General features: G+C 42.0%; 1 protein-coding gene across 6 annotated transcripts in view; it reads right to left on the bottom strand.

Annotated features, from left to right (window-relative positions):
- The window catches only part of LOC112581457, a 134,637-nt gene that overhangs the window by 31,287 nt on the left and 76,007 nt on the right, over positions 1–27,343 (bottom strand). Inside the window, exon 8 of one of the 6 annotated variants that reach the window (XR_006640489.1) lies at positions 19,672–24,724. The exons of the other annotated variants lie outside the window; for them this stretch is intronic. The gene's annotated coding sequence lies outside the window, so the exon portion shown is untranslated. Of the gene's footprint in view, positions 1–19,671; positions 24,725–27,343 lie in introns of those variants that run through there. 6 annotated transcript variants of the gene reach the window in all.

Below are 27,343 nucleotides of genomic sequence, written 5' to 3'. Positions count from 1 at the left end.
ACTTTTAATTTCAGTGTTTGAGATGCACCCCTCCCCTCAACAAAACAAAGCCAGAACTGAAATAATTTCTAACCTTTAATAATGAATAATGAGCCTGTAATAATGAAACACGTGAAATCTCATTTTATTAAGCACAACACTGAGTATCAAATGGGACAGAATAGAAAGTCCAGAAATAAACCCACGCATTTATGCCAATTAATTGACAACAAAGAAGGCAAACATACAATGGAGAAAAGACAGTCTCTTCAACAAGTGGTGCTGGGAAGACTGGCCAGCTGCATGCGAAAAATGCAAGTACATCACTCTCTAGCACCATATACAGAAATAAACTCAAAATGGATTAAAGACCTAAATGTAAGGTTGGATACCAGAAAACTCTGAGGAAAACATAAGTAGAACACTCTTTGACGTAAATTAGAGCAGTATGTTTTTGGATCCATCTCCTAAACAAAGGAACTAAAAGCAAAAAATAAACAAATGGGACCAATTAAACCCACAAGCTTTTACACAGAAAAGGAAACCATAAACAAAGTGAATGGAACCTACTGAATGGGAGAAAATACTTGTAAATGATATGACAGATAAAGGGTTAATATACTACACATATAGATAGCTCATACAGCTCAACATAAAAAAAAAAAACACATCAAAAAAACAAACAAAACATGGAGAACACAGACACAACCAATTAAAAAACTGGCAGAGAAACTGAATAGACATTTTCCCAAAAAAGGAAATGCAGATGGCGAATAGGCGCAGGAAAAGATGCTCAACATCACCAGCATCAGGGAAATGCAAATCAGAACGACAGCAAGATACCCATCAGAATGGCCATCGTCAAAAAGAGCAAAACTAACAAATGCTGGCCAGGACAAGGAGAAAAGAGAGCCCTCATAAACTGTTGCTGGGAGTATAAAGAGGTATGCTGCTGCTGCTAAGTCGCTTCAGACGTGTCCGACTCTGTGCTACCCCATAGACTGCAGCCCACCAGGCTCGCCCGTCCCTGGGATTCTCCAGGCAAGAGCACTGGAGTGGGTGCCACTGCCTTCTCCATAAAGAGGTGTAACCACTGTAGAAACAGTATGGTGGGCTCTCAACAAACTAAAAATAGAACTCCCATACATTCCAGAAATTCCATTCCTGGGTATGTATCCAAAAATCCCCGAAACACTAATTAAAAAGAAATACACCCCCCAATATTCACAGCAGCATTATTTACAACTGCCAAGATACAGAGGCAACTTGTGTCCATCAACAGATAAATGGATAAAGGTGTGCCTCTCTCTCCATCTAAGGAATACTATACAGCCATAAAAAAGAATGAAATAATGCCATTTGCAGCAAATGGATGGACTTAGAGATTATCATACTAAGTGAAGCAAGTCAGAAAGAGAAAGACAAAACCATAAGATACCACTCATATGCGGAATCTAAGAAATAACAAACTAGTGAGTATAACAAAAGTGAAGCAGACTCACAGAGAGAACAAACCAGTGGTTACAGTGGGGACAGGGAAGGTAGGAGGGGCGATACAAGGGTAGGAATTAAGAGGTACAAACTGTTGTATAAAATAAGCTACAAGGATATACTGTGTAACATGGAGAAAACAGACAATATTTTAAAATAACCAAGTGGAATATAACCTTTAAAATTGTGAATCACTATATTATACACCTGTAACTTCCCTAATACATCAACTATACTACAATAAATGAAAAATAGAATGACTATAGAACTGAAAAGACCCTGACGCTGGGAAAGATTGAGGGCAGGAGCAGAAGAGGACGACAGAGGATGAGATGGTTGGATGGCATCACCGACTCAATGGACATGAGTTTGAGTAAACTCTGGGAGCTGGTGATGGACAGGGAGGCCTGGCGTGCTGCAGTCCATGGGGTCACAAAGAATCAGACACGACTAAGTGACTGACCAACAACAAAAATAGAACTGAAGGTATTTTAAAGAAATATCTTCTGCTTTCCTTTTAGCTATTCCATTTTTTCCAAAGGAAATAAATATTTAAGAAAAAAAAATTGACTTGTGATACATGGCTGAGTATTTTCCAAGTTGAACTTTCCAAAAGCTGTATCATGCCACCGATTTGAAAGAAGCCTGATGAAAAATACTTTTGTGTGTTTGTGTGAGTGGACATTATGTATGAGTACAAAGCAAGAAGGTAATCTTCAAGAAAAATAAAAGTGGATTCAAAGCTCCGTTTTCATAGAGATGATTCATTTTCTATACCTTTTCATCACACTTGCCTACTCACAGTAGCTGGCAGCAAGAAACCAATTCATGCTGCTTATAAGTCTCGTTGTAAAGGATTTTCATTTGTATGAAGTACTTAATCTATAATTCAGCGATCTATATAACAAATCTCTTCTGTTCATTTGGATCTCTGCCATGATAATAGTCAGTGTTGTTAATATTACAACAGCTGGTCATCAATATCATTAACAGAACCAAAGTGTGTTAAACTGCTTTCAAACCTGTGGTGGTCTTTTTGAAGCTGTGTAGAAGTGGAAAATACTACTTCAACACATGGGAAAAGCCATCCATGTGCTTCAGGACCAAACACATCCATCATATGGCTCAGTGAATAAGAAAGGTCCTGCAGAATCAGTGCAAACACTTAATGTGACTGACTGGCAGAGACAGAGCCATGTAAAATGTCAGCCCGTCTAATTCCTCATTCTTTGTGCACTTGGCTTACAACTCTCAGTGCAGCAAATTGCATCACTTCGTAAAGAGCCTTTTTGCTCCCAAACTCTTTACACACTGACAGTCTTTTGAAAGCAATTTCTCAGCCTCAGATGACATCGTAACTCTCTTTATTATCTCAGCTTCCTGACCTACCTGCCATGTCGTGTGGGGCCACCCAAGACAGGCAGGTCATGGTGGAGAGGTCTGACAGAATGTGGTCCACTGGAGAAGGGAATGGCAAACCACTTCAGTATTCTTGCCTTGAGAACCCCATGAACAGTATGAAAAGGCAAAATGATAGGATACTGAAAGAGGAACTCCCCAGGTCAGTAGGTGCCCAATATGCTACTGGAGATCAGTGGAGAAATAACTCTAGAAAGAATGAAGGGATGGAGCCAAAGCAAAAACAATACCCAGTTGTGGATGTGACTGGTGATACAAGCAAGGTCCGATGATGTAAAGAGCAATATTGCATAGAAACCTGGAATGTCAGGTCCATGAATCAAGGCAAATTGGAAGTGGTCAAACAGGAGATGGCAAGAGTGAACGTCGACATTCTAGGAATCAGCAAACTAAAATGGACTGGAATGGGTGAATTTAACTCAGATGACCATTATATCTACTACTGTGGGCAGGAATCCCTTAGAAGACATGGAGTAGCCATCATGGTCAACAAAACATTTTGAAATGCAGTACTTGGATGCAATCTCAAAAACGGCAGAATGATCTCTGTTCGTTTCCAAGGCAAACCATTCAATATCACAGTAATCCAAGTCTATGCCCCAATCAGTAACGCTGAGGAAGCTGAAGTTGAACGACTCTATGAAGACCTACAAGACCTTTTAGAATTAACACCCAAAAAAGATGTTCTTTTCATTATAGGGTACTGGAATGCAAAAGTAGGAAGTCAAGAAACACCTGGAGTAACAGGCAAATTTGACCTTGGAATACGGAATGAAGCAGGGCAAAGACTAAGAGAGTTTTGCCAAGAAAATGCACTGGTCATAACAAACACCCTCTTCCAACACCACAAGAGAAGACTCTACACATGGACATCACCAGATGGTCAACACCAAAATCAGATGGATTATATTCTTTGCAGCCAAAGATGGAGAAGCTCTATACAGTCAGCAAAAGCAAGACCGGGAGCTGACTGTGGCTCAGATCATCAACTCCTTATTGCCAAATTCAGACTTAAATTGAAGAAAGTAGGGAAAACCACTAGACCATTCAGGTATGACCTAAATCAAATAAATCCCTATGATTATACAGTGGAAGTGAAAAACAGATTTAAGGGCCTAGATCTGATAGACAGAGTGCCTGATGAACTATGGAATGAGGTTCATGACACTGTACAGGAGACAGGGATCAAGACCATCCCCTTGGAAAAGAAACGCAAAAAAGCAGAATGGTTGTCTGGGGAGGCCTTACAAATAGCTATGAAAAGAAGAGAAGAGAAAAGCAAAGGAGAAAAGGAAAGATATAAGCATCTGAATGCAGAGTTCCAAAGAATAGCAAGGAGAGATAAGAAAGCCTTCCTTAGTGATCAATGCGAGGAAAACAACAGAATGGGAAAGACTAGAGATCTCTTCAAGAAAATTAGAGATACCAAGGGAACATTTCACGCAAAGATGGGCTCGATAAAGGACAGAAATGGTATGGACCTAATAGAAGCAGAAGATATTATGAAGAGGTGGCAAGAATACACAGAAGAACTGTACAAAAAAGATCTTCACGACCCAGATAATCACGATGGTGTGATCACTGACCTAGAGCCAGACATCCTGGAATGTGAAGTCAAGTGGGCCTTAGAAAGCATCACTACGAACAAAGCTAGTGGAGGTGATGGAATTCCAGTTGAGCTATTTCAAATCCTGTAAGATGATGCTGTGAAAGTGCTGCACTCAATATGCCAGCAAATTTGGAAAACTCAGCAGTGGCCACAGGACTGGAAAAGGTCAGTTTCCATTCCAATCCCAAAGAAAGGCAATGCCAAAGAATGCTCAAACTACCGCACAATTGTACTCATCTCACACACTAGTAAAGTAATACTCAAAATTCTCCAAGCCAGGCTTCAGCAATATGTGAACCGTGAACTTCCAGATGTTCAAGCTGGTTTTAGAAAAGGCAGAGGAGCCAGAGATCAAATTGCCAACATCTGCTGGATCATGGAAAAAGCAAGCGAGTTCCAGAAAAACATCTATTTCTGCTTTACTGACTATACCAAAGCCTTTGACTGTGTGGATCACAATAAACTGTGGAAAATTCTGAAAGAGATGGGAATACCACAGCATCTGACCTGCCCCTTAGAAACCTACATGCAGGTCAGGAAGCAACAGTTAGAACTGGACATGGAACAACAGACTGGTTCCAAATAGGAAAAGGAGTATGTCAAGGCTGTATATTGTCAGCCTGCTTATTTAACTTACATGCAGAGTACATCATTAGAAACACTGGGCTGGAAGAAGCACAAACTAGAATCAAGATTGCTGGGAGAAATATCAATAACCTCAGATATGCAGATGATACCACCCTTATGGCAGAAAGTGAAGAGGAACTAAAAAGCCTCTTGATGAAAGTGAAAGAGGAGAAGTGAAAAAGTTGGCTTAAAGCTCAACATTCAGAAAACTAAGATCATGGCATCTGGTCCCATCACTTCATGGCAAATAGATGGGGAAACAGTGGAAACAGTGTCAGACTTTATTTTTGGGGGCTCCAAAATCACTGCAGATGGTAACTGCAGCCGTGAAATTAAAAGACGCTTACTCCTTGGAAGGAAAGTTATGACCAACCTAGATAGCATATAAAAAGAGACATTACTTTGCCAACAAAGGTCCGTCTAGTCAAGGTTATGGTTTTTCCAGTGGTCACATATGGGTGTGAGAGTTGGACTGTGAAGAAGGCTGAGCGTTGAAGAATTGATGCTTTTGAACTGTGGTGTTGGAGAAGACTCTTGAGAGACTGCAAGGAGATCCAACCAGTGCATTCTAAAGGAGATCAGTCCTGGATGTTCTTTGGAAGGAATGACGCTAAAGCTGAAATTCCAATACTTTGGCCATCTCATGTGAAAAGTTGACTCATTGGAAAAGACTCTGATGCTGGGAGGGACTGGTGGGCAGGAGGAGAAGGGGATGACAGAGGATGAGGTGGCTGGATGGCATCACCGACTGGATGGACATGAGTTTGAGTGAACTCCGGGAGTTGGTGATGGACAGGGAGGCCTGGTGTGCTGTGATTCATGGGGTCGCAAAGAGTTGGACACGACTGAGCGACTGAACTGAATTGACTGACCTACTTGCCACGCTCCATGCTGTTCCTTGTGCCTTGGAAGCTCTTTGCTTTTCTCTTTGTTTATTTGATTCCTTCTCATCCTTCAGATCTCAGAGCCAGCATTACTTTCTCTGGGAAACTTTGCTGGGGCCATCTGTCTACGTCTGGCTCCCACAGCAGAGGCACTGATATTGACATGAACCTCTCATCTGGTAAACAGCCCGTCCGCAATAAAGGAGACCTGGGTTCGATCCTTGGGTTGGAAGGACCCCCTGAAGAAGGAAAGGCTACCCACTCCAGTATTCTGGTCCAGTATTCATGGACTATATAGTCCATGGGGTTGCAAAGAGTCGGATACGATTGAGTGACTATCATTTCACTTCAGTTCTCCCTATATTTAGCACTAACCAGCATCCTTTTGTGAAATTTGTTTGTGCTTTTTTTTTTCAGCCAGAGTCAGCATTTGTTGCCTAGAACTAAAATAACCTTGACTAACACTCAAGGACCCATGATACAAAATTGAATTTGCTTTGGTGATGACCTCTTTTCATTGTTTAGATCCAACAGACGTACTTAAACCAACATAAGTTGCCTTATTTAAATTAGTTCTTTTACTCCACAAACCCTGTTTTTCGTCTGTTAGGGAGGTCAATTTAACAGGAAGCCTATTCCAGTGACTAGCTTGGAACTGTTTGGGAAGCCAACTCTGTTCTCTCCAGCCCTCAGTGTTCACTCCTACTATTAGTCTCTTTTATCACTACAGCGTGGCACCCTGGCACTTGAAGAAGGGATCATTAAGCTGTAGTTATATATCATTTGGCAAGAAAGAGTGAAAACCACCCTATGGAATTCATCAGTACTGAAAATGACTTGGGGCATAATCAGCAATGTGAAAAGCAAACTGCAGGTAGTTTATTTTTAAAATCCCCATTATCTGCTGCGGAGAGAGACATGGTAGCAGCAGAAAGTGATAAGCAGTTGGTATGTGAGTCGTGGTGAGACACCATTCAAATTCTAGAAAATAATTCTAAATTAAAATGCCACCCACTGTGGCTCCCCATTATTAACGGGGATCAGTTAATTTAGGCAGAACTACCAACCTGGCTGGAGTGAGGGCACAGCTTTAATTAAAAATGCTTCAATGTGGCTGAAAATTCACTTGCATAGTCAAGCTGAATAAATGATTGGAAATTTAAAAAAGCTGATGGGTTGGTTTCTTTTTATCTCTGCTCTTTGTTAGGATGAAGATATTTGTGAACGTTCTTTGTATCCCTAACACTGTGCTCGCCATTGGTAGGGAATATATAATAAATCAGTAGAAGATAGCTTTCTTACACTAAAAGAAGGAAGAAAAGTATATGGGTAAAAGACCAGTGGAGGACAGTTTTTGCAGCTCCCAGCAAAGAGAATCTTCTAGGCTTCTGAGCCCAGTGTGGCTATGACGGCATATGCGTGTGCTCAGTCGCTAAGTCACATCTAACTCCTTTGCGACCCCATGGACTGTAGCTCACCAGAATCCTCTGTCTATGGAATCTTCCAGGCAAGAACACTGGAGTGAGTTGCCATTTCCTCCTCTAGGGGATCTTCTGGACCCAGGGATCAAATCCATGTCTCCTGCGTCGCCTGCACTGGCCTGTGGATTCTTTACCACTGAGCCGCCTGGGAAGCACCCAATTTGACTGCGCAGTGCATGGTAAAAATTTCAGTATGCTGATCCGAAAAGAGTTTAATGGAACAAAATAGAAAGCCCAGAGATAAATCCACGCACCTATGGAAACCTTATCTTTGACAAAGGACACAAGAATATACAATGGAGAAAAGACAATCTCTTTAATAAGTGGTGCTGGGAAAACTGGTCAACCACTTGTAAAAGAATGAAACTAGAACACTTTCTAACACCATACAAAAAAATAAACTCAAAATGGATTAAAGATCTAAACCTAAGACCAGAAACTATAAAACTCCTAGAGGAAAACATAGGCAAAACATTTTCTGACATAAATCACAGCAGGATCCTTTATGACCCACCTCCCAGAGTAATGGAAATAAAAGCAAAAATAAACAAATGGGACATAATTAAACTTACAAGCTTTTGCACAACGAAGGAAACTATAAGCAAGGTGAAAAGACAGCCATCAGAATAGGAGAAAATAATAGCAAACAAAGCAATGGACAAAGAATTAACCTCAAAAATATACAGGCATCTCTTGCAGCTCAATTCCAGAAAAATAAATGACCCAATCAAAAAATGGGCCAAAGAACTAAACAGACATTTCTCCAAATAAGACATACAGATGGCTAACAAATACATGAAAAGATGCTCAACATCACTCATTATCAGAGAAATGCAAATCAAAACCACAATGAGGTACCATCTCATGCCAGTCAGAATGGCTGCGATCCAAAAGTCTATAAACAATAAATGCTGGAGAGGGTGTGGAGAAAAGGGAACCCTCTTACACTGTTGGTGGGAATGCAAACTAGTACAGCCACTATGGAGAACAGTGTGGAGATTCCTTAAAAAAATGGAAATAGAACTGCCTTATGATCCAGCAACCCCACTGCTGGGGATACACACCAAGGAAACCAGAATTGAGAGAGACACATGTACCCCAATGTTCATCGCAGCACTGTTTACAATAGCCAGGACATGGAAGTAACCTAGATATCCATTGGCAGACGAATGGGTAAGAAAGCTGTGGTACATATACACAATGGAGTATTACTCAGCCATTTATTCGAATCAGTTCTAATGAGGTGCATGAAACTGGAGCCTGTTATACAGAGTGAAGTAAGTTAGAAAGAAAAACACCAATACAGTATACTAACGCATATGTATGGAAATTTAGAAAGATGGTAACGATGACCCTGTATGCGAGACAGCAAAAGAGACACAGATGTATAGAACAGTCTTTTGGACTCTCTGGGAGAAGGTGAGGGTGAGATGATTTGAGAGAACAGCATTGAAACATGTATATTATCACATGTGAAACAGATCGCCAGTCCAGGTTTGATGCATGAGACAGGGTGCTCAGGGCTGGTGCACTGGGATGACCCTGAGGGATGGGATGGGGAGGGAAATGGGAGGGGGGTTCAGGATGGGGAACACGTGTACACCCATGGCTGATTCATGTCAATGATTGGTGAAAACCACCACAATATTGTAAAGTAATTAGCCTCCAATTAAAATAAATAAATTAAAAAAAACAAAAACGAGTTTATGAGAGTAGACAGAGGAAACAGCTTAATTTAAAAGACCCAAATATTTATTCATAGGACAATATACAGAACATTGAGAAGTATTATCAGTACAGGAATACATCATCTCTAAGATTATACAGTCAACACAGCCTCTGCATGGATTCTCAGTGTCAAACCTAACGTCCCTGACTTACTCCCAAACTTCTTACTGGGACTTGGGACCAGCAGGTGGGGAAGCCACACCATTTCTTAAAGGCAGATGGGTAATTGTGGTGGTCTGACAACAATCAAGACAAACTAAATTTTGAAACGCATTTTAGAAGAAAATACGTTTATAGTCGTGATTCCCTCCCCCCACTCCCAGCTAAGCCCTATAAACCACTTTTTAGAAACATAATGGCACACAGAGCATGGGCTCAAGAGTTTCAGTTCTTCGTTGGCTCTGCCGCATAATCTAAGAGCTTGGAGGAGTGAAAACATCACTGGACTGACATAGCTTCAGAGAATGAGAATATTGGTGATAATGAAGTAAAGATAAGACTACTCCCTATGGGCTCCTTAAAGGTCTTAGGTAAAATAATCTATTAGTGTCAGGATAATGCTTGACATATGGTAAGAGCTCAACAAATACTACACCTTTTAAGAATGATGCTGTAAACAGTAAGGGCCATGACACAAATCAGAGAGTGGCATCATCACCAACCAAAGGAACGGGGCTTAAGCTAAGCCTTGAAGGAGATGGATGAGTCCTACCCTGTGACCTCAACTTCTTTAATAACTGTTCCCAACGCACCTACCCTGGCTTCCCTGCGGGTTCAGCAGTAAAGAATCCACCTGCCAAGCAGGAGACATGGGTTCGATCCCTGGGTCGGGAAGATACCCTGGAGGAGGGCATGGCAACCCTTTCCAGCTCTTGCCTGGGAAGTCCCATGGCCAGAGGAGCCTGGTGGGCTATGGTCCATGGGGTCACAAAAGAGTTGGATATGACTTAGCTACTCAACAACAACCCTAGGCTGTAGAAACATTAAACAAATATGAAATTACAGAAAAATCCTTACTGACCAAATCTGGAGTGCTAAAATTGCCTCCAAATAGAAAATCGGCAAATTTTTGAGATTCTAAGCCACAAGGTAGATTTCCTAGCGGCAGAGGCAGCTCTCCAAGGCTGCCTGTTAATATCTAGCAGTGACAAAAGGGTGGAGTACCCACAAGTCCTGATTGCCCTCTGCTGTGATCTGACAGACTGAATTCCCAATTCCTCCCCTCTTATATTATTTGATCTCCCTATAGCAAATCCCTAAGTAGCCCATGTGGCCCTCAACTTCCACAGTTCCCTGCCACCCAGAGCCTCTTGACAAGCCAGACAGACAGGAAGGGGCAAAGCTACACTCACCTTTTTGAAAGCTGTTCCTTTAGCAGAGCAATGTTGCTTTTTTTTGGTTATCTTTTCAGTTTATTTGAAGCATCCGGGAAAGATTTATGTCCCTATTTCTGATACAGTTTGCCAATTTCCATTGTTTTAAATCATCAAGGCTCTTTCTGAAGCTGAGCCAGGCTCCTCATCAACCAGGGGTCCTAACTGAAAGTCTGGAAGCACTTATAGGCAGGATAGCCCCAGACATAAAGGTTAGTTTCATAAGATCTGTTTTATAGAGGCCTCATGGTCCTGCAACATATCCTTTCTTCATGGAAAGTGAGAGATATGCAGATGAAAACCTGCTTCAGAAAAGGACTGAATAACTTCATTCACTCTAAGGGAGAAGCTGCCAATGAAGCCCACTTTGTCATCAGGCCCACGGAGTGGCATACGCCTGACAGATGTCAATGGGGGCGTGGAGGAGTTGTGCATATATACGGGGCAGAAGAGTCGGGGGACTGTCCTCATCTTAATTACAAACATGATAAGTGGTACCTGCACAAGTTCATCTTAGGGTTGGAGATGCTAATATTAATCCTAATATTCAATTAATCTCTAAGGATCACGGGTTTCCCCAGTGGCTCAGCACATAAAGAATACACGTGGAACAAAGGAGACACAGAAGACTAGGTTTGATCCCTGGGTTGGGAAGACCCCTTGGAGGAGGGCACGGCAACCCACTCCAGTGTTCTTGCCTGGAGGATCCCGTGGACAGAGGAGCCTGGCGGGCCACAGTCCATGGGGTTGCACAGAGTCAGACACGACTGAGCGACTGAGCACACAAGGCTCATGTAGAAAAGCCCTTCCCAACCCGGAAGTCAGAACACGCCCGGCCACGGAAACCAGCCGCTCATGGCTGGGCTTCTCCTTACAGCCTGGGCTCCAACGCTTCACATTTCTGTGCTGCCACCCTGCATTTCTTCCCCTGTCCCGTCTTTCAACACCTTTTCCTTCTTTCATTAGTGATGCATTCCTAGCCTCACTTCACTCCAACTTATTTAAAAAAACACATAGTTTCAGGGCTTCCATGGTGGTCCAGTGGTTAAGAATCCACCTGCCAATGCAAGGCATATGGGTTCAGTCCCAGATCCGGGAAGACCCCACATGCCACGAGGCAATAAGCCTGTGTACAACTACGGAGGCCCTCGAGCCCTTGAGCCCGTGCCTGGTAACAAGAGAAGCCACCACAATGAGAAGCCCGCACACCACACCTAGAGGAGAGCGCCCACTCCCTGCACCTAGAGAAGCCTGCACACAGCAGCAAGACCCAGCGAAGCCAATACATAAATGAATACATAAAAACAAAAAAACCCAATAGCTCTGCAACATGATTTTTTTATTACTTTGACAATCAAATCAAGTGTGTTAGTTGCTCAGTCGTGTCCGACTCTTTGCGACCCCATGGACTGTAGCCCGCCAGGCTCCTCTGTCCATGGGATTCTCCAGGCAAGAACACTGGAGTGGGTTGCCATTCCATTCTCCAGGGGATCTTCCCGACCCAAGGATCAAACCCAGGTCTCTCACGTTGCAAATGGATTCTTTACCATCTGAGCCAACAGGGAATCCAATCAAATCAAACATCTGATGTTATAAAAGGTATATCACACTCCTTGGCAAATAAAATGATGCATAGTTTAGGTTCTGAATCTGTGAAAAAACTCAAGTCAAGTCAGTGGAGCAGGGTGTGGGGGCAAAGCAATAAATATGATACAAAGCTTAGCACTAGTTCATCAGATAAAACCAGGGATGCAAAATCAAAACATACCAATAGAGCTATTATTAGGAACACAAATAGACAAGCAGAAAAAAGAACCTCTAGGATTTAATTCTTTTCAAAGGTCAGATGGTCAAAAAAAAAAATGATTAGAGATGGCTCTTAGCAGAAATGCTTACAAAAATTTTTAAAAACAGTAGGTCTGTTTGGTGGACTCGTGCATTATGAAGAATCATCAAATTTTATCTGCTTCAAAAAGTAATTGTATGACATTAAGAGTGTGAGGTCCAAATCAGAGGACTTATCAGAATCACTTTTATGCTGCACCAAACCACTTGCAGTATTCTGAACTGCTGTTTCATGTTTATTGCATATATATTTCATATCTTAGAAAAAGGCTGGCAAAGTAAACCACAGGATCCTAGACGGAATTCATCAGTATGTTGGAAATTCTTTGTCATGTTTATTACAGCTGAAGATCTGTGGATGTTTGACCTTAAAAAGATTAGGAGCTATTATGGGAGCCATTACATCTGACCTACTGAGGAAATAATCAGTCCGTTCTACAAGTGGAAAGCCAGAAGCTGGACTTCCACCTCTGAGGCCTTCGTAGAGAGGATTTATGCCTTGCGGAGGAGTTAAATTAGATATATTCTGCTGCTAAGTCGCTTCAGTCGTGTCCAACTCTGTGCAACCCTAGAGATGGCAGCCCACCAGGCCCCACTGTCCCTGGGATTCTCCAGGCAAGAACACTGGAGTGGGTTGCCATTTCTTCCTCCAATGCATGAAAGCGAAAAGTGAAAGTGAAGTTGTTCAGTCGTGTCCGATTCTTAGCGACCCCATGGACTGCAGCCTACCAGGCTCCTCCATCCATGGGATTTTCCAGGCAAGAGTACTGGAGTGGGTTGCCATTAGGGGCCTTTAAACTTTGAGATTTCATGTACCTTTGGAATCCAACAAGTATAGAGTTTATTGGACTATATAAATACTTGGGAAAGCCAAAGAAGGAATGGAACTAATACAGCAGTGGAAAAGCACACAGCACCAAGCATAAATGCAGCCAAGCAATCACGACCTTCTTTCCTTGTCCTGCCTGTATCATTATGGAGCCGTTCATCTGAGCCCTGCTCAGTCATGTGTTCAATGTACTACGCTTACTTTAGCCCAGACTCAGTAAGTTACAAATGTTTAATTGTGCCTCTGTTTAGAAAACAGTTTGCAAACTGGAGATGCTATTTGCACATAGGCAGCCCAAAGAACTGTATTCTTGTGGCGAGCTGATTCACCTGCCATTATGCATGGGGGTCAGGGGCCTCCAAAGTGGCACGCTTGTGTTCACACCAGGATTTGTCAAGACAATCCACTGGGGCATAGGGAAAACGAATGTTTTATTTGCATATTTATCTAAAGTTAAGAAAGAACGTAGGCTTTACTAATATTTTCTAGTGGATTGACAAATGTCTCTTAGTTAAGTGTCAAGGACGGAAATCAGGGCAGAGTGGGAGTTCTACCAGTAGAAGGCGATAAAGATGCAGACTCTATATTACAAGGCGGGCTTCTGGTTAAATGTGTTTATAGGATGTATTATCTCCACTACTTCAACTCAAACACTCTTTACAACATGGACACTTAGCCTAAAGATATCCTACAAATGTATAACAAGGGCCTACCGTAGCACAGGGAGCTCTGCTCAGCGTCGTGTGGCAGCCTGGGTGGGAGGGGGCTTTGGGGAAGAGCGGACACATGCGTGTGCACGGCTGGGTCCCTACACTGTTCACGGAAACTGCCACAACAGCGTGTGCTAATCGCTATATCCCAATACAAAATAAAAACGTGAAAAAATATGCCTACGTGGAAACCATATGTGATCGATAATATTTATAATGAAGGTACATGAGAAGGAGGAGAAAATGCCAGACTAAACCTTTGCCTCCTGCTAAAGCAAGCTCTTCTCCCTCCACTTGAGGGTTAAAGTAATAATAATCTGATGAGATCAGACAAGAGCCCAAAACTAACATCAACAAGACTATTTAAGGCATGAATTTGCATCTGGTATAACTAATGATAAGCTCCACACTAAATACATATTCGACCTTTAACTAACATTCTATGGTAGCATGAGGTTGTCACGATGAGCATGATATTTAAAAAGTAAGCCACTAGAACACCATTAATAAGATTATAGTGGGAGAAAAATGATTCTATACCAATACCATAAATGAACAAAAAAGAAGTTAGATATTAGGTTTAAAATTTTTTCTCTTATACTTTTAAAATGTCAATATACGTATATGTTTTAAAAACTGTATTAGAACATGTATGAATTTATAATTGTGGGTATACGTATAATATGTACATGCATATTATATATACACACTAAAATAGATAGCTATGGTAGGTCTTACTACATCAGCTGATAAGGAATATACATATCACATACATATAAAAATATATTTGTGTATGTCTGTGTGTGTATAATAATCATTTTATTTAGAAAATGGTGGTTTACTTATGAATGCTCAGTCATTTCAGGACTCTGAAAGACCGGTTAGCCTCTGGGGCATTTAGATTTACCTTTCAAAGAATACCTTTTTGTACAATAGTTTATATTTACAGATAGTTGAAAAATAAACCAGATAATTTGTATTCTAAACTCTTAATGATTATATTTCTATCAGTCAAGTCTCTCAGGTCTGAGACTTTAATTTTATGCCGATGTTATTCCAATGGCTATTTCCACCAGATGAATACCTCCGGGCCAAAGAAACAGTCTCGTCTGTGTTCATTATTTTCCCAAATTACAGATATTAAACATACATAACCATGAAGCCACGTGGTGATATTTCCATGCAACACTCCCCAACTGACTCAAATAGGTTGTGTTTATACATCTGATTAACAAATTGAAAAAATAAACCAGCCCCAGATACCAAAAGGAGATAACACAACTACACTTTTATGTATCATGATTTATCCATATTTCATTTTTAGGCTGGTATAGCTAGGTCAAAGTTGAAAATAGGTGTTGCCAGTGTCTTTGACAGTGGTAATCAATGAAACCATTTTTATGTCTGTTAATTTCTGCACAGCTTAAAGTATTTTCAAAATAATTAGCAAACTGAAATTCTTCTATGTTAGATGGGTTTTATGTTTCTGTTTTGAATACTGTATTTTTTTTTAGTATACCATGTTCTTTGAATATACTCATTACTTTTAAAAAATATTCTATGTTTTAGATCTGTTTTAGGTATACAACAAAACTGAGCAGAAGGGACAGAATTTCTCATATGCCCCTGACTTGCACACATGCTTTATCTCCCCCATTATCAACATCCTCCATCAGAGTGGGGGGGGCGTGTTCAACTGATGAAACCATGTTGACAGATTATAATCAGCCAAAGTCCATAGTTACATTATGTTTCATTCTTTGCTTTGTGTATTTTTCAGGTTTGGACAAATCTATAACAGCCTGTGTCTAGCTCTACAGTGTTGTACAGAGCCGTTTTACTACCCTAAACATCCTCTGGACTCTGCCTTTTCATCCCTCCCTCCCCTCAACCCTTGGCATCTACTGAGCTTTCTACGTCATCATAGCTTTGCCTTTTCCAGAATGTCACATGGCTGGAATCCTATAGTGTGGAGGCTTTTCCGACTGGCTTCTTTCACTTAAGTGATATGCATTTAAGATTCCTGCATGTTTTCATAGCTTGACAGCTTATTTGTTTTTAGTGCTGAGAAATATCCCAATGTCTGGATGTACCACAGATTATTTATCCATTCACCTCTTGAAGAATATTTTGGTTGCTTCCAAGTTTTGTCAATTATGAATGAAGATGCAGTAAATATTCATATGCAGGTTTTTGTGTGGACATACATTTTTCAACTCCTTTGACTAAATACCAAGGAGCATGATTAATGGATCATGTGGTTAACACTGCATTTAGTTTTGCAGAAAACTGCCGCACTGTCTTCCAAAGTGGCTGTTCCCTTTCACATTCCCACCGGCAGTGATGAGAGCTCCTGTCGCTCCGCGTTCTCACCAGCATCTGGTGCTGGGTGTTCCAGATTTGGGCCGTTCTAATAGGTGTGTAGCGGTATCTCCTTGTTTTAATTTGCGTGACTCTAATGACATAGAATGTGGGGCATCTTTTCACATGCTAATACCCATCTGTCTATTTTCTTTGGTGAGGTTTTATTTTTTAAAGAACATTCTTGAAAATTTAGTTAATTTGGGGTTAAAAACATTAAAATGAAGTGTTTAAGATAAACAGAGAAACAACAGAGGGATGTATCAGGGAGCTTTCTGCTCCTAAGCTGCACAGGAAATCCCACTATAAAATTTATTAGCAGATCTTCTAATCAGCTCAGCCTTAATATTCAAACTTCAGTGAACACTCGCCCAAATTCAGAAGCAGCAACCCCTCTCTCATGTCATTATCAGTTTACTTTCCCACATCTTAAGTATATGTTCTTTTATCCCAATATTAATTACAATGGCTCAGTAAAAAATAGCATGAATTAAAGAGTACATAATTAGTTTAATCAAATTCTGATGATATTGCAGATTTGTCCTTGATATGGTCTATCTAGTTCCCAGAAGAAAAGGATCAAATTAATTAACATACTTAAAGGGGTAAAATCTCTTATACAATCTAGTATTTAGTCCAAATTTAGGGACTCATTGAAGTGTTGCTCATAGTAAAATGTCCAGTAAAAAGATATTTTGAAAATCCACATTTGAAAGAAAATGTGGACCCAACTTCTCAACCAAATGAGCATTCTTTTTCAGAGAGAAAAACCACAGAATTGAAAAGAGAAGCGAGAAAGAGAAATCTGTTTATAGATTCTGACTTTCCATTTACTTGGCATGTACGTGGTGGGGTATCTAACTGAGGTCCCTTTATGCATACCTTGTGATAATAGTACAGACGCATATTGCTGAGCAGAGAGCAGCAATCCTGCTAAAGAGGACATCTGACATTTTCTGACATCTGAAAAATTAGTGCAAATACAATTTTGCAATAAAAATGTTTTCCTTCTCATCATTCCCTCTGGCCAATATATAATGAGCAAAACATTGCTTTTTGCTCATTTTTAAAAGTATCTTTGCTGTGGCTCATTCTTCTCAGGTCACCAGCATCTGGTCACCACCAGTTAGCCTCTTCCTCTCAATAAATCTTGAGCCCTTGAGCTTCAGGGACACTAACAGACTTCCTGAATATCTTAAACACTTCAGGAAATAGAACCAAAGACAACTCGCTATTAATCAGCAGCCAGTAAAACACGTTAGGCTTCCCTAGCGGCTCAGCAAGGAGATCAAACCAGTCCATCCTAAAGGAAATCAACCCTGAATATTCATTGGAGGAATGATGCTGAAACTCCAATACTTTGGCCACCTGATGCAAAGAACTGACTCATTGGAAAAGACCCTGATGCTGGGAAAGATTGATGGCAGGAGGAGAAGGGGATGACAAGATGAGACGGTTGGATGGCATCATTGATTCAATCAATGGACATGAGTTTGAGCAAGCTCTGGGAGATAGTGAAGGACAGGGAAGCCTGGCGTGCTGTAGTCCATAGGGTTGCAAAGAGTTGGACACGACTGAGCAACTGAACTGAAACTAAGATGACCAGTGATGGAATCAAACATCATAAACACTAACAAAACACATGCTCTGGGCAAGCTCATCTTCAGAATCCTTAATCACCTTTCAGCCACTTTTATCCTCCAGATAAAGGCATGCCCACTCCTTTTAAGAAAGCCTACTTTACTTCCCAATTGTTTTCTGTCCTTAAAAAAAAATATTGAACCTAAATTATTTCTCTCCATAGCTTCATACTATTGGTCCCAACTCAGCTTTCTGAAACAAGTCATAAAAATTTGGTGCTCCTATTACATACAGCCTTTCAGAGATAGTCTTGCTCCGTAATAAAAGCTTGCTCCAGACTTTTCTCTTTTCGAGGTTGGTCATATTTAGGTACTTTCCATAAGACATATTTTAAAACTTTTTCCTGAAAATACACAAATGGAATATCATGGCAACCCACATTTCAAAGAACATGAATATACTTAAAATGGCCAAAACCCCAAATTACAAAGCTATGAAAAGTAGACAGTGGATGATAAAGAAGACTTTGATCACAGGACCAGATTAACTTCCTTAAAGCACATGAGGCCATTTTCAGGAAGCTTTGCATCACAGCAAAATTTTCAATAATGGTAAATATTATAGCTTTCTCCCTATTACTTAAAAATAAGCAACATTAATTGTTCAGATAATGAGTGGCCTAGACATAGTTGGGTAGCTAGTTATTGATACAGAGCCTTCTAATGGCGTGGTTACTGGTGAGCTAAGACATTGAATCTTTTCCTTTACCACCATACACCCAAGGAGGGCTACACAGTCAGAGCCCCGGGCTGTTTGTTTCTGTCCACAGGCAGTTTGTCCCCTTTGTGATGTGCAAATAACATCCTTTCCTGTTGGTGCCATGATATAAACATGTTTGGGGGAAAGCGGTCTATTTCGCATGCTATTAAAATAATTAGAAGTTCACTTCCTATGAAAAGGGCAAAAACTGCTACCCAACATCTACTTATCCCACCAGATATTCCCATTGTGACACTCTTCCGGGTTAGGTATGAGGGCTGTTTTGAGATTACATGTATTATCTAGAAGTGCTTACACCCTGAGTAGTTATGCCAGTTTCTTGGGTATATCAAACAGACTTCTATAAACGTGCTGGGAAATTAGAAGATAAAACGATGGCTAAAAGGTAAGACCAGAAGTCCACGATGCTCTAGAGGACATAAAAAAAAGGAACAAACGGGGTGATCTGGCGGGTCATAGGGCAGCCTGATAGAGTTTCTGGGAGTTTGGAGGAAAAGGTAAGGATAGAACACAGTCTGGGAAAAACACTCCCTAGAGGAAGAAAGGGACAGTCACCCGTAGGTCACAGCTGGTCTTCCGTCCTGAGCGGATGTGGTCTACGGGCCTGGGGAAGGCATGCTCGGGGTGACGCACTTGAGCCTGCGACCAGCTCTCCCAGACACTTTTCATAAATGAGCACTAGATTTACAACACAAGCCACCTTCTGAAGCCCGCTGTCTCTGCCCAAAAACTGCCAGAGAAATTTTATATACAAGAGCAGGCTAGAATCTCCATGAAAATAATAACTTTTGACAACAGCTGCGTGAAGATAATGCCGAAGCTTCTCTGAAGTGTTGCCAGTCACTTTAGAGCACTGAGTGTGGTAAGTCGTTCAGTCGTGTCCGACTCTGTGCGACCCCATGGGCAGTAGCCCACCAGGCTCCTCTCTCCACAGGATTCTCCAGGCAAGAAAACTGGAGTGGGCTGCCATGCTCCCCTCCAGGGGATCTTTCCAACCCAGGGATCAAACCCGCATCTCTTACGTCTAACCTGCACTGGCAGGAGGGTTCTTTACCACTAATGCCACCTTTTAGGGCATTATCAGCAAGTGAGGGAAGGGGCAGAAGCATCTGATTTTCCAATAGCTTGAGTGCCCAGCATCCAAGGAATTTTGAGGAGAGATGGTCAATCCCTGTCCTCTGCCAGCGTATCACTGGCAAGAGGGGAGGAGGTGGATTAGGATTAGAAGTGTCAATCAAAGGGACTTCCCAGGTGGTCCCGTGGCTAAGACTCTGTGCTCCCGATGCAGGGGGCCTGGGTTCGATCCCTGGTCAGGGAACTGGATCCTACATGCTGCAACTAAAGATTCTGAATGCCACATCTAAGACCCAGCACAGCCAGATATAAAGGAATGCCAGTCAACACCCCTCAGGTCTGATTGTGGGGTAGGTCAGGTCTTGAGGTCACAGTGGAGAAGAGTCTTGTCCAGTGCCCAAGGCTCTCTGCTTGAGAATCTGACTCAGTCCACCCCAGGTACTGAGGTTGACTTCAGGGTCTACTGTCTGCCTGGCACCAGGCTCCACCTTGCTGGCACGTTCACAGATGAAGTCTGGTGACGACAAACTCGTCCACAAATAAAACTGTGCTATGTCATGCACAAAAGAGCAAATTCCATATAAGAACGTAGGAGGTACCACAGAAAAAGCAAGTAACACAGTACGGAGGATACAGAGCACTTCATGTGAAAGTTAATGCCTGCGCAGGGCTTTAATGATCAGCAGAGATTTTCCAAACAGATAGGAGAGAGACGTGCACTCTGGGGAAAGGGAAGAACACGTGCCTGGTGTGTGCGGAGAATGAAAAAGAGTTTGCAAGGGCTCAAACATCGGCATGAGAGAGAGAAGTGGTCTAGAGAGGGGCCAGGTTAGGAAGGCCTCTGACTAGCAGAAAAAGAGCTCTGGCTTCATCGTAAAAGGAGACACAAGCGCCAGCGACCGCGGCTCTGGCAGCCACGGTCTCCACGAGAGGGTCTGGAGCGCCAGCAGCACGACAGCCCGCCATGCGGGAAGGTCAGAGGTCACCGAAATAAACGAACCCGAAGGGAAGCTAAGCACCAAGCTGTGCTTACCTAGAACTGCTCTCTCACACTAAACATCAGGGGCTAGAGAGTTTGTGATTCGTCATAGTCCAGGTGGTGCTAGTGGTAAAGAACTCGCCTGCCAGGGCAGGAGACTCGAGTTTGATCCCTGGGTCGGGCAGATCCCCTGGAGGAGGGCAGGGCAACCCGCTCCGGGTGTTCTTGCCTGGAGAATGCCATGGGTACAGGAGCCTGGCGGGCTGCAGTCCACGGGGTTGCAGAGTCAGACTCGACTGAGCAGAGCAACACACGGCACAAAGCTTAGCAGACTCAGTGAGTTAAGACAGACTCCGAGGCTTCTTCCTGGCCCAGGACGAACGCGGAGAGACCAGAGGGGCACGACAGGGGTCACTGCTGAGGTGACCAGACAGACACACATGGCCCTTGCCTGGCACCACTAAGCCTGGCCAACAGCATCTGCAAACTAGTCTGACCACTGCGGTCACAGAATCACCTGGGGATCCTCATTCAGGAGGTCTTCCCCAAATATCTGAATTTTGGCCAATTGATATTGACAACTGGGTATGTACTGGGAATATTGGTCTAGTCCTAGGATTGTACATCAATAGAGTATGGGGAACATCAAAATAAAATACATAACACTCTCTTAAGATTAAAATTTTCACTTCGCAAATGAATCAACAGAATTGAAGGCTTGTGTAACTTCAAACTTATACAATGAAGTCAAAATGTTTTGATTCTGAGCATCAAAGAAGAGTGGAGTACAAATCAGTACCAGCTCAGCAAGCTATTAAACCCACCTTAGCCGTGGGTACCATTTTTGTAACATGGAAATATTCACACATGGTGGTTGGGAAGATAACACAACTTATTTGAAGTTACTAGCAAACGCCCCTGATAGAGCAAAGCTCACTAAATGCAAATACTCTTGAATTTCCCTGAAAACAAAATGTGAAAGAAAATATATGGAGAGTGCCTCTCATCATTGAAAAATACATAAGGATGTACTAAGTGACAGGTGTATGAATCAATGAAAAGAATGGATAAGAGTAGGTAAGATACAGAAGTACGAACATTTCAAGCCATGGAACCAAAACATCAAGTGTAGTCTGGAACCAAGCACGCCTCCACACTCAGCTGTTGCATGTGTTATCCTATTCCAGGGGCCCTTCCGGCTCAGCGTCAGGACAATCAATACATTTTATCTTCTCTGCGATCTATGGCTCAAGGATCTTAACAATTCTTATCAAGTAAGCTCTATAGTGTCTATATCTACCGCATTTGTTTATTCATGCTTGCTTTTCCTTGATTCTTAATTTGAATAGAATCATCTGTTCAACGTACTAAAAGGTGCTTCCTCTTGTTTTACCGTCAATTCAAGTTCATGTGACTGGACCCGTGAAGGAAAAGAAAAAAATTGGAACCGGAGGAGAGAGGCATTAGAAGTGCTGAAAACTTACAAATCTCACTCTGCACTTTTTATGTACGGAGAAAAAAATCTTGTGGCAGGATAAGTTGCTGACCTATTAATCTGATGATGTATTAATACCTAAATGGGCTTGGGAAGATCCCCTGGAGAAGGGAATGGCTACCCACTCTAGTATCCTTGCCGGGAGAATCCAGGGACAGAGGAGCCTGGCAGACTACAGGCCATGGGGTTGCAAAGAGTCGGACACAACTGAGCGACTAACGCTAATACCTAAATGCCAATTCATTTCTTGTTAATGAATTATTTTTCCCTTGCATCCTCACCCATCTCAGGGTAGCTCAAGTCTTTAATTTCTTATATTCAGGGTTTTGGAATGCACAGGTTTTTTTTTTTTTTTTTTTAAGCATAAGTCCTTTTTAAAATTTCAGTCCTTTGCAGAGAATGGTGTCTCTGAAGCAACAGGAGACATGAGGAGAGGCTCCTGGAGGCCCCAGATGAATCAGGTCTGAGGCTCCAGAGGCGGCGGAAGTGACCCAGTGCTGTCTGGCCCTGCACGCCCCATGTGCTAGCACCTCTGTGCTGGGGGCCTGTGGGGTACCTATTTGAGAATCGGCATAAAACCCCCAGGTTCAGAGACATGCCAAAGATGACCACAAAACTCAGAGACCCAACAGGCAAGAAAATGGGGGTGTCTCATCCATGATCAGGAGGGCCTTGAGACCCCTCTTTGAAGTTACGGCCCTTCCCAAGCCCCAGGACCTTAGGGAGGCCCTACCAAAAGGAACCTCTACCAGCGAGGGCCCAGAGGCAGAACAGGGATCATTCAAAGGAGATTTTTAAAGTGTGCTGTTCCAACTGAGGGCTTCCCTGGTGGCTCAGATGGTGGAGAATCGGCTTGCCATGCGGGAGACCTGGGTTCGATTCCTGGGTTGGGAAGATTCCCCTGGAGAAGGGAATGGCAACCCACTGCAGTATTCTGGTTTGGAGAATCCCATGGATGGGCTACAGTCCTTGGGGTCACAAGGAGTTGGATACAACTGAGTGACTGACTAACGCTTCTTCCAGCTGAGCTTGTGGACTGAGACTTGTACTCACTGCAACTCTATTATTATGGCCTCTGAATAGCTTTTCTTAAGTCTAATTTTATAGTGATGAGTATATTAAAAAAAAATATACGCCCAGCTGAAAGAACTTAGAAGCTGAGGCAGAACTTAAAAGTTAACAAAATAATAGTAACAATGCGGATATGTAAACTTGCCAGTAGAGAGCCAAAGGCTGTCTTTTACATATGATTTCTATCCTCTTTCTTTGATGAAGCATTGATTTTTAGGTTAATAACAATGCAGCTTTGATGGATGGCTGAGTTATCTGAAATGAAGGGTTAAGAAATTTAAACCTTGTCGCTTAGAGACATAAACAAACAGCTGTGAGATGTTCCATCTTGATTAAGGTTGCCACGAACTCAAATAATAATAAACAGTCTATAGCTGCTACATGCACAGGGCCTAGAAAAAGAATTTATTGCCCAGGATTATTTATTATGAAAAAATTATTGTAACTACTCAAAGGAGAAGTTAATGTCGGGTTGTTTCCCACGATATGTAGATAATAAACACTTGATAGTCATATAAGATGAAGAGTATTACATCAATAAACACTAAATTTGTGTGTGCAAGCCCTCACTGCTGCTGCTGCTGCCGCCAAGTTACTTCAGTCGTGTCTGACTCTGTGCAACCCCATGGACTGCAGCCTACCAGGCTTCTCCGTCCATGGGATTCTCCAGGCAAGAACACTGGAGTGGGTTGCCATTTCCCTCACAAATACTCTTAATTATACCATTCCTAGATGTCAGATTAGTGGAATTAACATCCTTTAGCAGAAAAATGGACAAAAAAGGAACAGCACCTGCTATAAATGAGAATTTATTTTTAATTAACACTTCCACAAGACAGTCTATATTACCAAGGAGCTAGGAATTAAAGAGAGGGGAAAATGTTACATTATTTAATCACAGCAGCAAAGTTGTTTTAAAAGGAAAAGCAAGGAACGGAATAGCAACTTGCTGAGTCAAGAACTATTCTATCCTGATCTTGTCTTAAAGATGCTTGCTACATTTCAGTTTTTCCTTTACTTGTCTTTTTACCATGTTATTTCTTCCTCAGGTTTTAGATTGGGGTGCCAGGCCCATGTTCTAATTGACATGCTGCTATGCCAAAGCACACACAGTTTTGGCTTGGCTCTCCTCCTGTCCTTAGCAATAGTTAGGTCGGTAAATTGTCTTGGCAATTGGTAATAGTCCTGCTGTTCCTCATTCATCCCCTCACAAATTAGCCCCTCAGGAAGACACTGCTGTCTGGACTTAAAAATGACAGTGGAAAACTACCCAGTGGAAAACTACTACTGAGAAGATATCCAGATAAGGAATCACATCCATTCATTTAAAAATCAATTCCTTCACATTCAGGGTATGGCTTCGTGGTAGATCTTTTGATCTGGTAGATCCTTTGGAGCTGAAGGAAAGCTAGGAGAGCAACACGACAATGGAAATTTATGCTTGCTGTTAAATGGGTTTAAGCAAATTTGCTTTTTGTTTCAATAATACGTTGACACACTTGAATACAAATTGAACACAAATCCAGTATGAATAAATGCTTTGAATATGAATGCATTTAAACAGCTAAGTAAATGTGAGCATATGTATACCTATGTACATGCAACTTTAGTTACTCACACAGAAAAATCTGTCATGCTGAAACAGGAATGAAGGTTCAGATCAATCATATACAAACTAATGCTGAGCCTTGACAGCCTATTCAAGTATGCAGTCAATTCCCAGAACAATAACAGGAAGAGAGCAAGAGAGAGGTAACATCAAATTGAATGGTTTTATTGCAGTGATTCTAGTATTGCGTGCTGAGACCTGCACAGGGATGGCAGAGCACCCCGGGGCAGATGCAGGCACACGCGCACCCCCACACCTGGCTGGGCTCCCCAGGCGGCCTGGTGGTAAAGAATCTGCCTGCCCGTGCAGGAGACGCAGGTTCCATCCCTGGTTGGGAAGATTCCCTGGGGCAGGAAATAGCACCCCACACCAGTATTTTTGCCTGGAGATTCCCATGGATGGAGGAGCCTGGCCAGCTACGGTCTATGAGGCTGCAAAGAGTCAGATGTGACTGAGCACACATGTACCTGGCCAGTGCCTAGTACATCATGGACAATACTGCCTATTATAGCGAATACAATCCAGAGACATGGGGCAAAAAACAAGAGCCTCAGAGCATTCAATGGCTTACTTAACATAGAATCTTACATCAAAGTTTTGCAATGTAAAAATTAGAAGCTTAGAGTTGGTTCCTGGGGATAATTTGTTAGTGTCTGTAATGGTCAGTTTTAATGGTTCATTAAATCATTAAATTATAGTTGAGCCAAGTTGACCATATGCATTGATTCAATCAAGCCTTAATCGAGGTGTTGCTGTGAAGGTGTTTTGTACATGTGGTAACATCTGTAATCAGCTGACTTGTAAGATTATTCTCAGTAATGTGAACAGGCCTCATTCACTCAGTCGGAAGGCCTTAAAATCCAAACTACAGTTTCCCAGAGAAGGAAAACCTTCTGCCTCAATGTTGCAGCAGCAATTTCTATCAGAATTTCCAGCCTACCCTACACATTTCAAACCTGTCAGCTCCCACAATCACATATGACATGAGCCAATTCCCTGAAATAAATAGGAGATACGTGTGTGTGGGTGGAGATGGGAGTGCAATCAAGCATAAACAACCCCAAAGTCCTTTAAAATGATCATATGGCTACATTTAATTTTCAAATGTAGCCTAGACACCTACTCAGACCACTACATTATATTCAAGTTCCAACAGTCGGCTTTGTATTTAAGGCATACAGGTTTCCATGTATTTAGGGAATAGTCCAAAGACCAAAGCTGGAGAAGGAAATGGTAACCCAGTTCAGAATATTTGCCAGGAAAATCTCATGGACTGAAAAGCCTGGTGGGCCGCAGTCCATAGGGTCACAAAGAATTGGACGTGACTGAGCATGCGTGGACATGCCAAAGACCAAAGAAAAACCATCTTACTGTAGAGTGTTGTTTGCTTGACAGCATCAGCTCCCAAAAGGACACTGTCACAGGAATTCTTACGAAGACACCATATCAGTGTTCTCCAGGATGTTCTTAATCCAACCAGTTTGGGGCATGCCAATTTTGGACATCATCTGTACGGATGTTGCTGTGGGTATGGAAGATCCAGGACTGAGCTGAGAGGGACACTTCAGGGCTGATATCTGGGAACAGGTCTGGGAATTATTAACTGAGATGATGATATTTGAAACAAAGAAGAAATGTCGCAAAGGACACTAATATCTCAGTCATCGAGTGCTCACTGCACGTCAGGCCCTGTGCCCAGCATTTAAATATAAAAGATCTGTTTTAAGCCTTACAACTACTTTCTCCTATAAATATTACTGTGTCCTTTTCATAGAGAGGAAAACTAAGACTGCAGAGGTTAAATAACTTGCTCAAGGTCAAATATCCAGGATTCCAACATCAGCCTTTTTGATCCTACAGTCTGTGGTTTTTACTATGAAGCTACTGCACAGCTTGTCTTATCTTATAAATGAAGGCACTCGGTTTACAGCCAGAGTTAAGGGATGGGGAGAAAAAGAGGAATGAGAAGAGTTGCCAAAGAAAGACTATCACCAGAGACAAGAAAATATATTGGATAATGCTTTAAATTTCCAAAAGAAGTGGACAGAAAAGTTAATCCTTAAAGAAGAAGGAAGTGATAAATATTGTATATCAAATAAATGTAAAGAATAACGGGAGATGGCCTTTTTTCTAAAGTTATTGAAGGCAGGAATGGCAAAAATAAAGAAGGCAGTGGTTAAGAAATTCAGATTTAAAAGATACAAAAGAAATTATGGTGGTGTAGAAGTAAAGAATAGGCCTGCAATCCTGGAGACCTCGGTTCAATCCCTGGGTCAGGAAGATCCCCTGGAGAAGGAAATGACAACCCACTCCAGTATTCTCGCCTGGGAAATCCCATGGACAGAGGAGCCTGGTGGGCTATAGTCCATGGGGTCACAAAAAGTCAGACATGACTTGGTGACTGAACAACCAAAAAAC

This window comes from Bubalus bubalis, chromosome 22 (genome assembly GCF_019923935.1).
Source record: "Bubalus bubalis isolate 160015118507 breed Murrah chromosome 22, NDDB_SH_1, whole genome shotgun sequence".
NCBI classification, from domain to species: domain Eukaryota; kingdom Metazoa; phylum Chordata; class Mammalia; order Artiodactyla; family Bovidae; genus Bubalus; species Bubalus bubalis.
This window is presented reverse-complemented; position numbering and strand designations above follow the sequence as displayed.